This window comes from Mustela erminea, chromosome X (genome assembly GCF_009829155.1).
Source record: "Mustela erminea isolate mMusErm1 chromosome X, mMusErm1.Pri, whole genome shotgun sequence".
Taxonomy (NCBI): domain Eukaryota; kingdom Metazoa; phylum Chordata; class Mammalia; order Carnivora; family Mustelidae; genus Mustela; species Mustela erminea.
The window spans coordinates 83,496,027-83,510,980 of record NC_045635.1 but is presented as its reverse complement, the minus strand read 5'-3'; positions in this window follow the sequence as shown (position 1 = coordinate 83,510,980).

Below are 14,954 nucleotides of genomic sequence, written 5' to 3'. Positions count from 1 at the left end.
CAAGATAATTTCTCCCTTAATGTATCTTGGACATATTATTGTCAATACAAAGAAAGCTTCTTTATTTCTCTTTAAATCTGTGGAATATTTTATTGTTTGAAAGTACTATACTCAAATATATCTATCTTTTCTTCCATTGGTAGAGATTTGGTCATTTTCAGGTTTCCAATATTTTTTGATGTTTCATTTGTAATTATTTTGTGTTGTAACCATTGCCACAATTAATTTTTAAGCATGCATGTTTGTATATGATTTTTGTAGGATAAATTCCTAAAAGTGGATTTTCTGAACCAAATGATATGAATACACTAACAGGTAATGCCATATGATCTTCTCAAAAAATCCAGCAATTTACATGTCTTCCATAGAATGTGAAAATATCTGTTTTGCCAATCCTAAATAGTTCTGGCTGTTATTTACATTTTACATCTTTGTTATCCTGATAGGTACAAAAAGTACTTTTATTTTTATTCATAATTTTTAAACGATTAATACTATAGAGCATCTCTTTAAATTGATTTTTTTCTCTAAATCTCTTGTTACTTTCCTTTGATAATCTCTCTGGTATAAAATGTATGAAATATTTATATATTAAATATATTAGCCCTCTGCCTGTAATATATGATGCAAATGTTTTATTACTGTTTCTCATATGCCTTTCAATGGTGGTTTAGGCCATATAGAAAACATTTTTTTATTTATTTTCTGATTATAAAACACACCTTATTGTGAGATATTTAATAATAGGTTGATATAAATTTAAAGCAGCCTTATCAGTCTAAGGATTTTTTAGTGCTTTAACAATCCTTACATAATTGAGACTGGATCCAAAACTGGTAGTAACCAGGATGAGGGCTGCATTAAACTTCTGACAGTCTGTGGGCGAATATTAGCCAACTGAGCTTTAGACTCTATTTGATATTATTAGTTCCTTACTCAGTCACTTCCTACCTGGGTGACCTAAGTTAAGGAACTTAACTTTTAAATATTTAATGTTCTCAGCTACATAATGGAGATAATACCCACCTCAAAATATTGTTATGAGATAAAATTTAAGTACCTTATGCATATTAGCTTTTTGCTTTCATGCTTTTCTCCTTCTGAAAGCCATTTGGCCATGCTGACCATCCAATCCATGTGGCCCACAGATCCAGGTTTCTTAGTCTAAGAGGCAGGATCACTAATCCACCACTGATATCAAAAGATGTTTATTCATTCATTCAACAGATATTTATTGAGCAGCTACTATGTGCCAAACATCATTCTATGTGCTGGGGGTACAACAATTAACAAAATGGAAGAACATCCTACAACTTATATTCTAACTGGAGAAAATACACAATAATACACAATAAACAAATACCTAAAGAGCTATTCAGGTATTTTAAATAAAATATTTTAGAGAGTGTAGCACTTGAATGTAATAAAGAGAGCCAATTATGGTTTGAGGGTTCAAAATTTCAGAGGGATAAGCATAGCCCAAAAAAAACATGATTCAATAAGCAAACAGAGAGTTATGTGGTATCTGGACAGCTTTACCTATCAGAGAATATCTGTATAGTTCTCTTACTTTTGCTCTTGTTCTATGAGTATTCATCAGTTTAGGGATTCAAAGCATTTATTGATTGCATACCATGTAGCAGGCACTGTTTCAGGCACAAAAGATATACAGAAGAGAACAAGATATACATAGTCCTCAACCATCTGTATGTTACTGTTTAGCTTCTGGGATGGATACACAAAATAAAACAAAATTTTAAAAATAAATAAGTAAAAAACAACAGGTACTATGAAGAATATAAAACAGGGTAAGGGCTAGAAAGTAATTCTGGACTCCTTTAAATTAGATGGTCAGGAAAGCACTCTGAAAAATGACATTTAAACTTAGCATTGAATGACAAGAAATCAACCAAATGAAGATCTGGAAGAAGAGTTTAAACAAAAGGAACAAATGTGCAAATATGAGAAGGCAGGAAAGGAAAGGCCTAAGATATAGAAAATAATGGAACAAAATATACCAAAGTAGTAGTTGGTAGTGGGTGGTAAGATAACTTGTTATGTACATTTTCTTATCTAAACTTGATCGTGGTTTCTACAATTTCATAAATGAGAGGAAGTTACTTTCATAATCATAAAAATCCATAAAATATTAATAGTAAGAAGACATGGAAAATGTAATCTAGAGGAAAACACATAGGCTTTGAAGTCAGACCCAGGCTGGAAACAGCTTTGTCAGTTACTCATTGTTGACCCAGGGCAAGACATCTAACTCTCTCAAAGTCTCAGTTTTCCAATCTAGAGAATGGAGATAATAGTTCCATGTATTACACATGTAGGGACACTAGCACAGTGCCTTGACCAGAATGCAAACTCTTAAACTTACTAGTCATGTGACTGTCAGTAAGTTTCCTCATCCTCTCATAAGCTCAGTTTCTTAAGCTATAAAATTGTATATAATAATGTTGACCCTTCAGGACTGTCACAGAGGTTAAATGAGTCAATGAATTACAAAATGACAGCATTATACCACTTTAGACACATACTAAGTGATAAATAATATTAGTTATCTATGGATGGGAGATTGATGGTGATTTTTATTTTCTTTAAACTTGATGTATTACCCAAACTTTTTAAATAGCCATATGTTTCTACTAAAATAAAAATTACCTCCTTATATCATTTACATGGTTTAATTCTAGCTCTACAATTTTGTCCCACAGAAACATTTACACAAGTTACAAGGGTGTTTACTGCAGCATTGTCTGTAGTTGCAAGTATTTATAAACAAATACCCATTAACATAGGAGAGTTCCATAAATTACAAAAAATCTTTGCCTTGAAAAAATTATGAATCAATCACAAAAAGAATGAGGCAAACTATAATATGGTCCAACATGGGAAATGGTCCAAGATATAATAAGTTATAAATGAGGTTGCAAGACAATTATGAATAATATAAGCCCTTTTCACCAAAGATTATTATTATATACAGTATATTAGTTTGGGCATTGGGGGAAAAAGTCTTGAATAATAAACACTATCTGTTAACAATCCTGATTACAGGGCTTTTCCATTTCTGTACTCTATAATTCTAAAGTGTTTAGATTGTTTAAAAAGATATAGAGTTGCCTTGTACATAGAAAAAGAAAATGTATAAAGGAAGAGGTGACTAAATTCTAGCAAGAGATCACTTAGATGTAAAGACTGAGTTATCCATTTGATTCTGCAAAAATGAAGCTATTTATGGTCTTAGTGAGAGCAATTTCATAAAAGCAGTAGTGATACAAACAGGGTGGTAAAGGGGAAGGTAAGAAATTGGAAACAGAAAACTTATATGATTCTTTCTGGTAGTTTGGCTAGGAAGTGCAGGAGAGAGGACAATAGCTGGAGATGGGCGTAGGGACAAGGAAAGACTTTGATTTATTTTTCACTTTTTTTTCTGTGAACAATCTGAGTATATTTAAAATCAATGGGGACAGGAGGTGAAAGAGAGATTGAAACTACAAAAGAAATTGAGAATAATTGATGGAGTAAAGTCACAGAAGAGGCAGTAGGGGAAAAGATCCAAAACAAAGATGAAGGGCTTAACCCTAAACAGAAAGTAGAATGAGATGGGGGTGGGGGGAGTTCAGAGGTTCAAGAACACTGGAGAAAGTCTGACATGGTCACTATAAAAATTCACTGAAAGACAACAGCAATGAAACATTGAAGAAACACTGGGCACATCTAGACTCTGAGACCAAATCTTGAGATTGTGTGATTTTTTTTTTTCTCAGCAGCACTCACAAATAATATTAAGAACACAAAAAATAGGAAGTGGATTGATTCTTTCATGGATTGAATTTTTCCAGGTAGTTTTAAATCAGGATAAAGAGGTAAAGGAATTGACGAAATTGGCTTGTTCCCCCTGCCCAAAAAAAGGGTAGCATGTGTATAGGGCTTGTGGAAGGACAGAACATGGTGCATTTTAGATCCTACAAATGATTCATGTAGCTATTGTGCACGAGTTTTTAAAAAGTAAAATGAGATAAGGTTGGAGAAAAATAGCATAGAGGGCCAAGAAAAATAATTTGGAATTTATTCTAAGTATGAATGGAACCCATTGGAGTATTTAAGAAAGGTAATGACCTGGTATAATTTAACTTTTTAAATTTTTCTCTGGATAGACAATGAATCAAAAGCAAAATTAGATAAATACACTAAGGTCAAGAGCAAGACAAGGATCCTTGGCTTTGCCGTATCTATTCAACATTGTACTACATGTTCTTACCAGGGAACTTAGGAGAGAGTAAAAGAAATAAAAGTCATCCAAATTGGAAGAGAAATAAAACGATCTCTATTTCCAGATGAAATGATCTTGTGTATTGAAAATCCTAAGGTATCTGCAAATAAACTATTAGAATTAATAAACAAGTTCAGCATGGTTCCAGGCTACAAGATCAATATACAAAAATCATTTGTATTTTAATATGCCATCTATGGACAATCCACAAATGAAATTTAAAGTAATTCCATTTACAGTAGCATCAAAAAGATTACGATACTTAAGAATAAATATAACCAAGGAAATGCAAGAATTTTACACTGAAAACTATAAAAATTGCTTTTTCTAAAGATTTTACCTATTTATTTATCAGAGAGAGAGAAAGAAAGAGCACAAGCAGACAGAGAGAGAGGGAAAGTAGGCTCCCCATGGAACATGGACCGCCCCCCCAATGTGAGACTAGATCCCAGGACCCTGAGATCATGACCTGAACTGAAGGCAGATGCTTAACTTACTGAGCCATCCAGGCATCCCTATAAAACATTTATTTAAGATATATTTAAGAATTTAAGAAAAGGGGCGCCTGGGTGGCTCAGTGGGTTAAAGCCTCTGCTTCCGGCTCAGGTCATGATCTCAGGGTCCTGGGATCAGGCCCCGCATCGGGCTGTCTGGTCAGCAGGGAGCCTGCTTCCCTCTCTCTCTGCCTCTCTGCCTGCCTGTGATCTCTCTCTCTGTCAAATGAATAAATAAAATCCTTTAAAAAAAAAGAATTTAAGAAAATATTTGCAAGTCACATATCTGCAAAGGGTTTAGTATCCAGAATATACAAAGAACTCTTAAAATTCAACCACAAGAAAAACTCAACAAGAAAACAACTCAATGTAAAATGAGAGAAGATTGGGGGCGAGTTTTCCTTGATCATAATAATGCTCTGTTCAAATGGTTTATCTCGCCAATTAGAATGCATTTCCAAGGGAGAAATAATGAATGGCTGCTGTGAACTTCCTCTGAACCTGTGCTTTCTCCAAAAAGAACTACCACATTTGTGTTAGTGGCTTGTATTAGGCATCTGTTACTGCACTTTAAATAGATGCCATTCCCAATATTAATATGTATGACAAAGCACTTTATACAGGTAAATTCAATTGAACATACAAGGTATTATTTATCCCTGAAATTCAATGAGTTAAAAATAAAAAAAGTCTATGGAATAATTAGATATGTCAATAGATTAAAGGCAAAAAATATGGTCATCTCAATAAATGCAGAAAAGAAAAGAGGAAAAAATGTCAACAATAATCTTGACTATTAATACTCAATAAACTAAAACCCCCAAATACTAGTAATATAAAATTACATTTATCATGTTAATAAAAACCTAAAGAATTTCAGGTTTTGGTTTTTTTTGTTGTTTTTTTTTTTTTAATGAGAAAAGGACTTGAGGGCGGCTGGATTGCTTAGTCATTAAGCGGCTGCCTTCGGCTCAGGTCATGATCCGAGAACCCTGGGATCAAGGCCCATATCTGGCTCCCAGCCTGGTAGGAAGCCTGCTTCTCCCTCTCCCACTTCCCCTGCTTGTGTTCCTTCTCTCTGTGTCTCTCTCTTTCAAAAAAATAGATAAAGTCTTTAAAAAAATAAATAAAAATAAAAATGAGAAAAGACATTAATAGATATTTCTCAAAAAAAGATACACAAATTAAAAATAAGCACATGAAAAGATATTCAAAATCATTAGTCAGGAAAATGCATATTAAAACCGCAATGAGATATCACTCAACACCCACTGGGTTGGCTATAATTTAAAAATGGACAATAATAAGTATTGACAAAGATGTGGATAAATTGGAACGTTCTTACTTTGCTGATGGGAAAGTAAAATGGTACAGCCACTTTGGAAAACAGTTTGGCTATTCCTCAAAATTTAATCAGAGAGATACTATATGACTTGCCAATTCTACTCTTAGGTATATATACCCCCAAATTGAAAATATATATCCACACAAAAATTTGTATATGAATGTTCATAGAACTCTTCATAACAGTTCAAAAGAGGAAATAACCCAAAATGTCCATCAGTTGATAAAAGGATTTAAAAAAATGGTATATCTATACAGTGAAATAATATTCAGCCTTAAAAAAGAATGAAGTATTGATATATGCTACAATATGGATGAACTTCAAAAACATTATGCTAAGTGAAAGAAACCATATTCAAAAGGCCTTATATTTTATGGTTCCATTTATATGAAATGTTCAGTGCAGACAAATCAGGAGAAACAGAAATAGGTTGTTTTTCAGGAGATAAGAAGAGGGGACAATGGAGAGTGATGGCTAATATATACAGAATATTTGGTTGGGTGATGAAAATATTGTGATATTAATGATAGTTGCAAAACTTTGTAACTACACTAAAAACCACTCAATTGTGCAACACTTTATTTTATGGTGTATGAATTATATCTCAAAAAAAGACAGGACTGGAAGAGATTATGCTGTGTGAAATAAGTCAAGCAGAGAGAGTTAATTATCAAATGGTTTCACTTATTTGTGGAGCATAAGGAATAACACAGAGGACACAGGGAGATGGAGAGGAGAAGGGAGTTGGGGGAAATTGGAGGGGGAGACAAACCATGAGAGACTCTGGACTCAAAAACAATCAGGGTTTTGGAGGGGCGGGGGTGGGAGGTTGGGTGAGCCTGGTGGTAGGTATTATGGAGGGCACTTATTGCATGGAGCACTGGGTGTGGTAAAGAAATTTTAAAAATAAATAAAAATTTTTAAAAAAAGAAAGGAAGGAAATAAAAGGAAAAGAAAGAAGAGGGGGAGGGAGGGAAGAAGGAAAGAAAGGAGTATGGTAGAGAAATTGGTTAGAATAAGGGTAAAGAAAAGTGAGCATTTTCTGTCTGCAATTTCTCAGTTAAAATTATAATTCCATATATGCATATATTTTCCATTCACCTTAAACATATTAGGAGAAGTTACTGCTTATTTGTTTCCACAACCAGAAAAAGAAACATTAATTTTGCATTCTGAATTCTAGACTTCTCCCTAAGGCTATGGTATTATCAGAATAGACAAGATTTGCATGTGATCACGTGTCTAATAGTATTTCAAAAACCAAAAAAGAATTGCATATTGTTTTATCAGTTATGTTAGAAACACCCAGTTTTTTTCAAGAATGGTAATATTATGGGACGCCTGGATGGCTGTTGATTAAGTATCGGGGTTCAGCTCAAGTCATGATGCCAAGGTTCTGGGATCAAGTCCCACAGTGGGCTTCCTGCTCAGCAGGGAATCTGCTTCTCCCTCTGCCCCTCTCCCGCACTAGTGCTCTCTCTTCCTGTCTTTCAAAAAAATAAATGATTCACCTCCCCTTCCAATTTCCCCCAACTCCCTTCTCCTCTCTAACTCCCCATGTCGGGGGAAATTGGAAGGGGAGGTGAATCATGAGAGACTATGGACTCTGAAAAACAATCTGAGGGGTTTGAAGTGGTGGGTGGGTGGGAGGTTGGGGTACCAGGTGGTGGGTATTATAGAGGGCACGGATTGCATGGAGCACTGGGTGTGATGAAAAAATAATGAATACTGTTATGCTGAAAATAAATAAATTTAATTTAAAAAAAATAAAACAACAAGACCAAAAAAAAAAAAAATCTTAAAAAAAAAAATGAGCGATGCCTGAATGGCTCAGTCAGTTAATCATCTGCCTTTTGCTCAGGTCATGATCCCAGGGTTCTGAGATCGAGTCTCATCAGGCTACTTGCTCAGCGGGGAGCCTGCTCCTCCCTCAGCTGCAGCTTTCCCTGTTTGTGCTCTCTCTCTTTCTCTCTGACAGATAAATAAGTAATATCTTTAAAAAAAAGAATGGTGATATTACAATGTTCACGCTTTTTGTTTGCTCACTCTGACACTTTGCTCATTAGTGGCATCTAGTTTCAAACAGTGAAAGTTAGTGTCTTTTGCATATTTTAATAAAGTGAGGCTAAATATTAAAAACAGTGCAAGATGGGGAAATTCAGTGTTTCTATGTGGATTGTGATATAATTTGCCTGATGTTTCCTATTCCTGGAAGTTCATGTAATAAATGCCACTTACTCTGGGATGTCTGGGTGGCTTAGTTGCTTAAGCTTCTGACTCCTGACTCCTCAGGTCATGATCTCAGGGTCCTGAATGGAGCCCCAGGGTGGGCTTCCTGCTCAGCAGGGAGTCTGCTTAAGATTCTCTTCCTCTCCCTTTGCCCCTTCCCATGCTCTCATGAGGTCTCTTTCTCCCAAATAAATAAACCTTTTAAAATATATAAATAAATAAATGCCATTTACTCTGAAAAAAAAAATGGATAAAGAAAATCAGTTAGGAGGACCTTATAGTAGTCTGGCTAAGAAAAGGTGTTATTTTGGACTAGTATGATAGCAATGGTATTGGAGAGAAGCAGACAGATTTAAATATATTTAGAAGATAGAATAGGACTTGGAGTAGACTGGAAATGAAATGACAGATAAAAGTCAACACTTCTGGTTTTTAAAAGTGAATGAAGCTGCCTGCCATTCACTGAAATTAAGAAGGACTATGCTGGAGGATGGGAGAGAACAGAAATAATGAGTTTAGCTTTGGACATCTTGAATTTGAAATTTTAAGGTGAAAAAGTTTGCTTATTATCAGGTCTAAAAACTCAGAGGAGTCTGCACAATAGATAAACAGGAGTTACATGCATATAAATGAAGCTTTTGGCTTTATAATATACTTATCCTTTCATCCAGCAATCCTATGTTGAAGAGTTCATCCTAAAACGATAGTTCAGGGGTGCCTGGGTGGCTCAGTTAAGTCACTGACTTCTTTTTATTTTATTTTTTTATTCTATTTTTTTATTAAATTCAAATAGCCAAGGTATAGTACATCATTAGTTTTTGATGTAATGTTCAATGATTCATTAGTTGAATATAACACTAAGTGTTCATTATATCACGTGCCTTCTTTAATTCCCATCATCCAGTTATCCCATTGCCCCCAACCACCTCCCTTTCAGGAACCCTCAGTTTATATCCTATAGTTAAGAGTCTCTCATAGTTTGTCTCCCTCTCTGATGTCTCTGATGACTTACCATTCAGTTTTCCCTCCCTTCCCCTATGATCTTCTGTGCTCTTATATTTCACATATGAGTGAAACCATGTGATCATTGTGTTTCTCTGTTGGCTTATTTTATTTAACATAATACCCTCCAATTCCATCCGTGTCGATGTAAATGGTACATATATTCATCCTTTCTGATGGCTGAGTAATAGTCCATTGTATATATGAATCACATCTTCTTTATCCAATCATCCGTTGAAGGACATCTCTTAAGCTACCAACCCTTGACCTCAGCTCAGCTCTTGGTCTCAACGTAATAAGTTCAAGGCCCGCATGGGGCTCCACACTTGTGGAGCCTCCTTAAAAAAAAAAAAAAAAGCTCAGAATATGCACAAGGATAAAGTTACAATAATGTTCATCCCTATAAATCCCTGGTTTCAGTATTTAGGCATAGACATTTAAAGAAGAAGTAATTACCACCCAGGAAGAGCAGCAAAGGAAATGCAAAAGAAAAAAGAGTTCTAGGCAGTTGCATAAATAAGCAGAAACACAAGTACACCACTACTATCAGCAATACTACCAATAAGAAAAATTGTCAGGTTCTACTCTTAAAAACCTAGGATTTACATGTGTGATTTTGGCAGGGTTAGGAGACAAACATTTCTTTAAATATATTGATGAGATACGGTGTTGCAGAGTGTAGAAAATTGTCATTCTCATACACCCTTGGTAGAATAATAAATTGCTTCAAACTGCTGAAGGCAAATTTAAAATGTGCATGCTCCTTCAAAATGTGAGGAAAATGGATGGCATAAATATTGACAAATTAAAATTTTAAGTAATACATATTAGACATGAGATTATTTCTGTAGCAAGAGTTCAACTGTTGCTAAAATAAAAAATATATAGTTAAAAATAAAGACTTCAAACTGTATTCACATATTAAATCTTAACTGTGGTGAGATCTTTCAGAGGAAAAAATTAAGATATAATGATATATACCTAAAGTTCAATATAGTTTATAGATTCATTTCAATTAAACTTAAGCTAAATCAGATAAAATTCCAATATTTTGTTTAAAAGTCCACACATAGTAATAACCAATATTTATAAAATTATTACCTAGACAGTATCTCTCCTCCTTGTGTATATGGATAGACTGATGAATGCTATACAGTAAGTGTTAATGATGGTTATTTTTGAATGATAGGTTAAATTATCACTTCCAATTTTGTATTTATTTAATGGTTATAATATTTAAATAAGTATATACATGTGTGTCTAAACAAATAAACAGATTATTCAAAAAATCTGAAAATTTATGTAATCATTAAAATTATTGATTTGAAACCACATTGATTATGAATTAAAAAATATATGTGCATGTTCTTTGAGACACCAATTTCACTCATAAAAATTTATCACACAAAAGTAATGGACACACTTAAGTAAAGATAAGTTTAAAAAATATCCACTTCAGCACAATTTGTAACAGTGAAAAATTTTTTGAAGGACCTAAAACACGTATATAGCTGATTGGTTAAATTAAAAATTGTACATTCAAACAATGGAATCCTCTAAATGGATTAAAGGAAATTAGGTGGAACTATATGTACTGTCATGGAAAGATGTCTAATATATATTGTTAAGAAAAAAAAAGCAATTTGCTGCACAATATACCCTGTAGGATCCCATTTTTTATGCATACACACACACACACACACACACACACACACACAGAATGAGAGAGAGAGAGAGAGAATGAGAGATTGGTATTTTGCAAAGAAAGTAACAGGAAGAATAGACACCAAGACCTATCTTGATAAGGGAGGGGAGAGATACAGGAAAATTCCACTTTCTAATTTATGTAATTTTGTGTCATTTGAATTTTTACAGCAAGCATATATAGTTTGTAACCAGAAAAAAAGCTTCGTTAAGAATTTTAACTAAGGAGGGGGCCCCTGGGTGGCTCAGTGGGTTAAAGCCTCCGCCTTCGGCTCAGGTCATGATCTCAGGGTCCTGGGATGGAGCCCCACATCGGGCTCTCTGCTCAGTGGGGAGCCTACTTCCTCCTCTTTCTCTCTGCCTGTCTCTCCGCCTACTTATGATTTCTGTCTGTCAAATAAATAAATAAAATCTTTTAAAAAAATTTTAACTAAGGAGGAAATCTTATTGAATGGTGAGTGATTCATGAAAGAATGTAAAAATGTATTTATTAAACTGAAATACATTCACAATTCATTGCTAAGTAAAAAGAGCAACCTGCAAACATTGTAAGCATGTGATAGAATTAGAAAGATATATGTAGAATAATATTTTTTAGTATGGTCTCATTTATGTGGTACAATATATGTATGTATCCCTAAAAACAAAACAATCAAAACAAAAACTCTTCTGAAGGAATGTTCTTCAAGCTATAAATAAAGAATATTTCCACAGACTTCACAGGTGAAGGAGATGCAAAGACTATATTATACATTCCTATTTAGTTTAACTTATACAAGGTTTTGTTGTTTTTGTTTTATCTTTGAAATCAGAAAAATAGGGGTTAAAATTTGAAACATGAAGAGAATTTGTTTTACAAATTTTTACAAAATGAGGTACAAGTATATTTACTGACATTGGAAGACATTCACTACACATGGCTAAATATAAAATGTAAATGTAAAATTGCATGTACATAGAATATTTTAAAGTAGGGAGTGCTAATTAATAATCCTGCCAAATAGTAAAGCTGCTTTTGAACAGCAAAAATGAATTCTTAATACTTTGTAAAAAAAAAATTTTTTTAATTATGAACAAACCTGCTCAAACAGAACTGAACATTTAAGTTATAGGTTTCTAGGTAACTTAGATTTTCTTTATCTTTTCTGAATCCTACAGGATTTTCTCAATGAACGAGTATAATTTCTATAATTAGAAAAAAGCTGCAAACGTAATCCTATTTTATCTTTAGTAAATCCTTCGTGTTTTTCTCAATAAGAAAGTATACCTTTTACAATAAAAAAGCTGCAAACAAGATCCTATTTTTTCTTTAAACCCTGAATGTGTGTTTGTTCCTACGTGCGCGCGCGAGCGAGCGCGGACACACACACACATTCTTTTTAGTTGGGAATGTTAGATTCCATAAGACTGAGATGGCTCCCTGGCTTCTCTGAATGGTAGTTGCTCCCACTCTGCTTTGTGTATGTTGTGGGAGGAGTAAACTGGTGAGAAGAGAGGAGGAAAACGAAGGGGGAGGAGAGTGGGGGAAAGAAGGGAGGGGGAGGAGGAGGATGGGAAGTAGGAGAAACAGACACCATAGACTAGAGGAAATAGGAGAAACTGACACCATAGACTAGACGCAAGTCAGCTGAGAAAATCTCAGTGCAGGCTTCCAGTCCCTGATGTATTTCTTTTTTTTTTTTTTCAGCATAACAGTATTCATTATTTTTTCACCACACCCAGTGCTCCATGCAATCTGCGCCCTCTATAATACCCACCACCTGGTACCCCAAACAACACCCCCCCCCCCCGCCACTTCTGATGTATTTCTTATGCTATACAAACTTCTGGAAAGCTGGGTCTGGAGGTTAAAGTAGCAGTCCCTCTTCCCTTTATTCCTTTCTTCCTACCTTCCTTCCCAACATTCCCATTCTCTGATGTTCAAGCTGCAGTTCTGACTGTAGACTCCAAGCGGCACTCATTTGTATTTTCTAAATATTTCCAAGTTCACATGTATCATTAGTACAGGGTGACTTCCTGTTTCCTTTAGGAGATATGCATGAACTAGACGTCATTGTTGTCTTTAAACCCCAGAATATTAAGATACTATAGATCCACAAAGCACAATCTTGGTCTGCTGAACAAGACATTGGAATGAGAGTCAGATGATATAATCAGGTCCTTGAGTTCCTGGGAATGTCGCTACTATCATATTGTTAAAATTATTTTAAGTTGAAATTTATTCCTATAATTCACTTAACTTTTTTCTCTGTATGAAACATCTTTTTTATTATTAAAAGGTATAACTTTTGCTTGAAAGGATAAAATGACTTACACTAATTACAGAAAATCAATGGAGTCTATAAAGCTGTGGACTAAAGAAGGATTCCCAAGACACTGGCAATGGCCTGCTTCTCAAGAATTAATTACTAGCCATGTTAATGACTGGGTAACCATGACAACCATCAGGACTCTGACACCAAACCCACACTCTTCACCACTAGATTATGCTGCATCTTAATGTACATGTCTAGGAAGGCCCCACCAGCAGGCTCGGGCAGACAGAATCGCATAAGCAGCCCGAAAGAGGGAGAAAAAAAAGGAAAAGGAAATTGCCTTCCTCAAGAGAAGAAGAACACCAAGAGCCCTCAAAGGTCCCAAGGATACAAGGAGTATAAAAGTACGACACACTCCCACCCCAACCCAGCCCACCCGGCCTCCAGAAACACAGACCCACAGTAATTGGGAAACCAAAGTAGTACGGAAAGAAACGATATTGACTTGGGATGTCACAAAAGTTCTCCTTTTCCACGCCATGAGATACATATTTGGCTTCTGCTGTCTGAGCCTCTGGTTTTCTCCTGTTTCCCATTTCCCTTCTCCATTTCCATGATCTGGCTTCCTATAGCCAGCTGATTCACCCTCGGGGTCTGTGAGCTGATGATACCCACGTCTTTTATCTTGCACCCAAAGTCCAGATCCATGTGATCAACCGGCCAGTGAAGAGCTCCATTTGGACAACTCACCGACTCCTAAAATTCAACTTTTCTCAGCCTGAGCTCGTCCTCCTCCTCCTCCTCCCACTGTTCCTCTTCTTCCCCTTCCTCCTGCTCTCCTCTTCCAAGGGGTCTCACTCAACAACCCACCCCATTGCCCAAGCCAGACTCCTTCCTCCACTTCATGCCCACATCCCATCCATTTACCTCTGCACTGTCTCTCATCAGTCCACACTTCCCGGTTGTCACTTCTGCCAACCTTGCCCAATCATCTCTCTCCTGGATGATGACAACAGCCTCCTAAACTGGTCTACCCACACTAGAGGGTGGGGGTGAGAGTGGCTCCAACACACTCTGCAGCCGATGTGATCTGCCTCAAATCTGAGTTCCTTCACATCTGACTTAAAATACCTCAATGCCTGGCTTCCCACTGCACTGGGGATAAGGTCCAGACAACCTTAGGGGCAGGCAAGGCCTTCCATAGCCCCATCCCTGCCTACTTCTCCTTCACTGTTTTGGCCATACCGAACTTATTCATGTTCTCTGAAAGTGTCATTCTCTCCTTCGCCTCCTAGCTTTGGTACATGCTGTCCCTTCTGCCTGGAACACACTCTTTATTCCCCTCCATCTGGCTGGTCCCCAGGGCTGGTCCCTCAACCTTGACTAGCAATGTTGGATGTGTACATATTCTGCTCTCATACCTGAGCAGGCAAGTCCTTTAATTGTGTTCTGTAGGGTGCTCGTCACATCCATTATGGCTGGCTTTTACTTGTTTAGCTTTCAGAAGGAAATCTTATTTCCAAACTCTAGGATGTGTGTATATATGTGTGTGTGTGTCTATATTTCTCTCCTTAAAGAAAACTTGGCTAAAGGATGATTTAATAATTTATTACTAGAGACTTAGTTTAGCCCTTTGTCTCTAG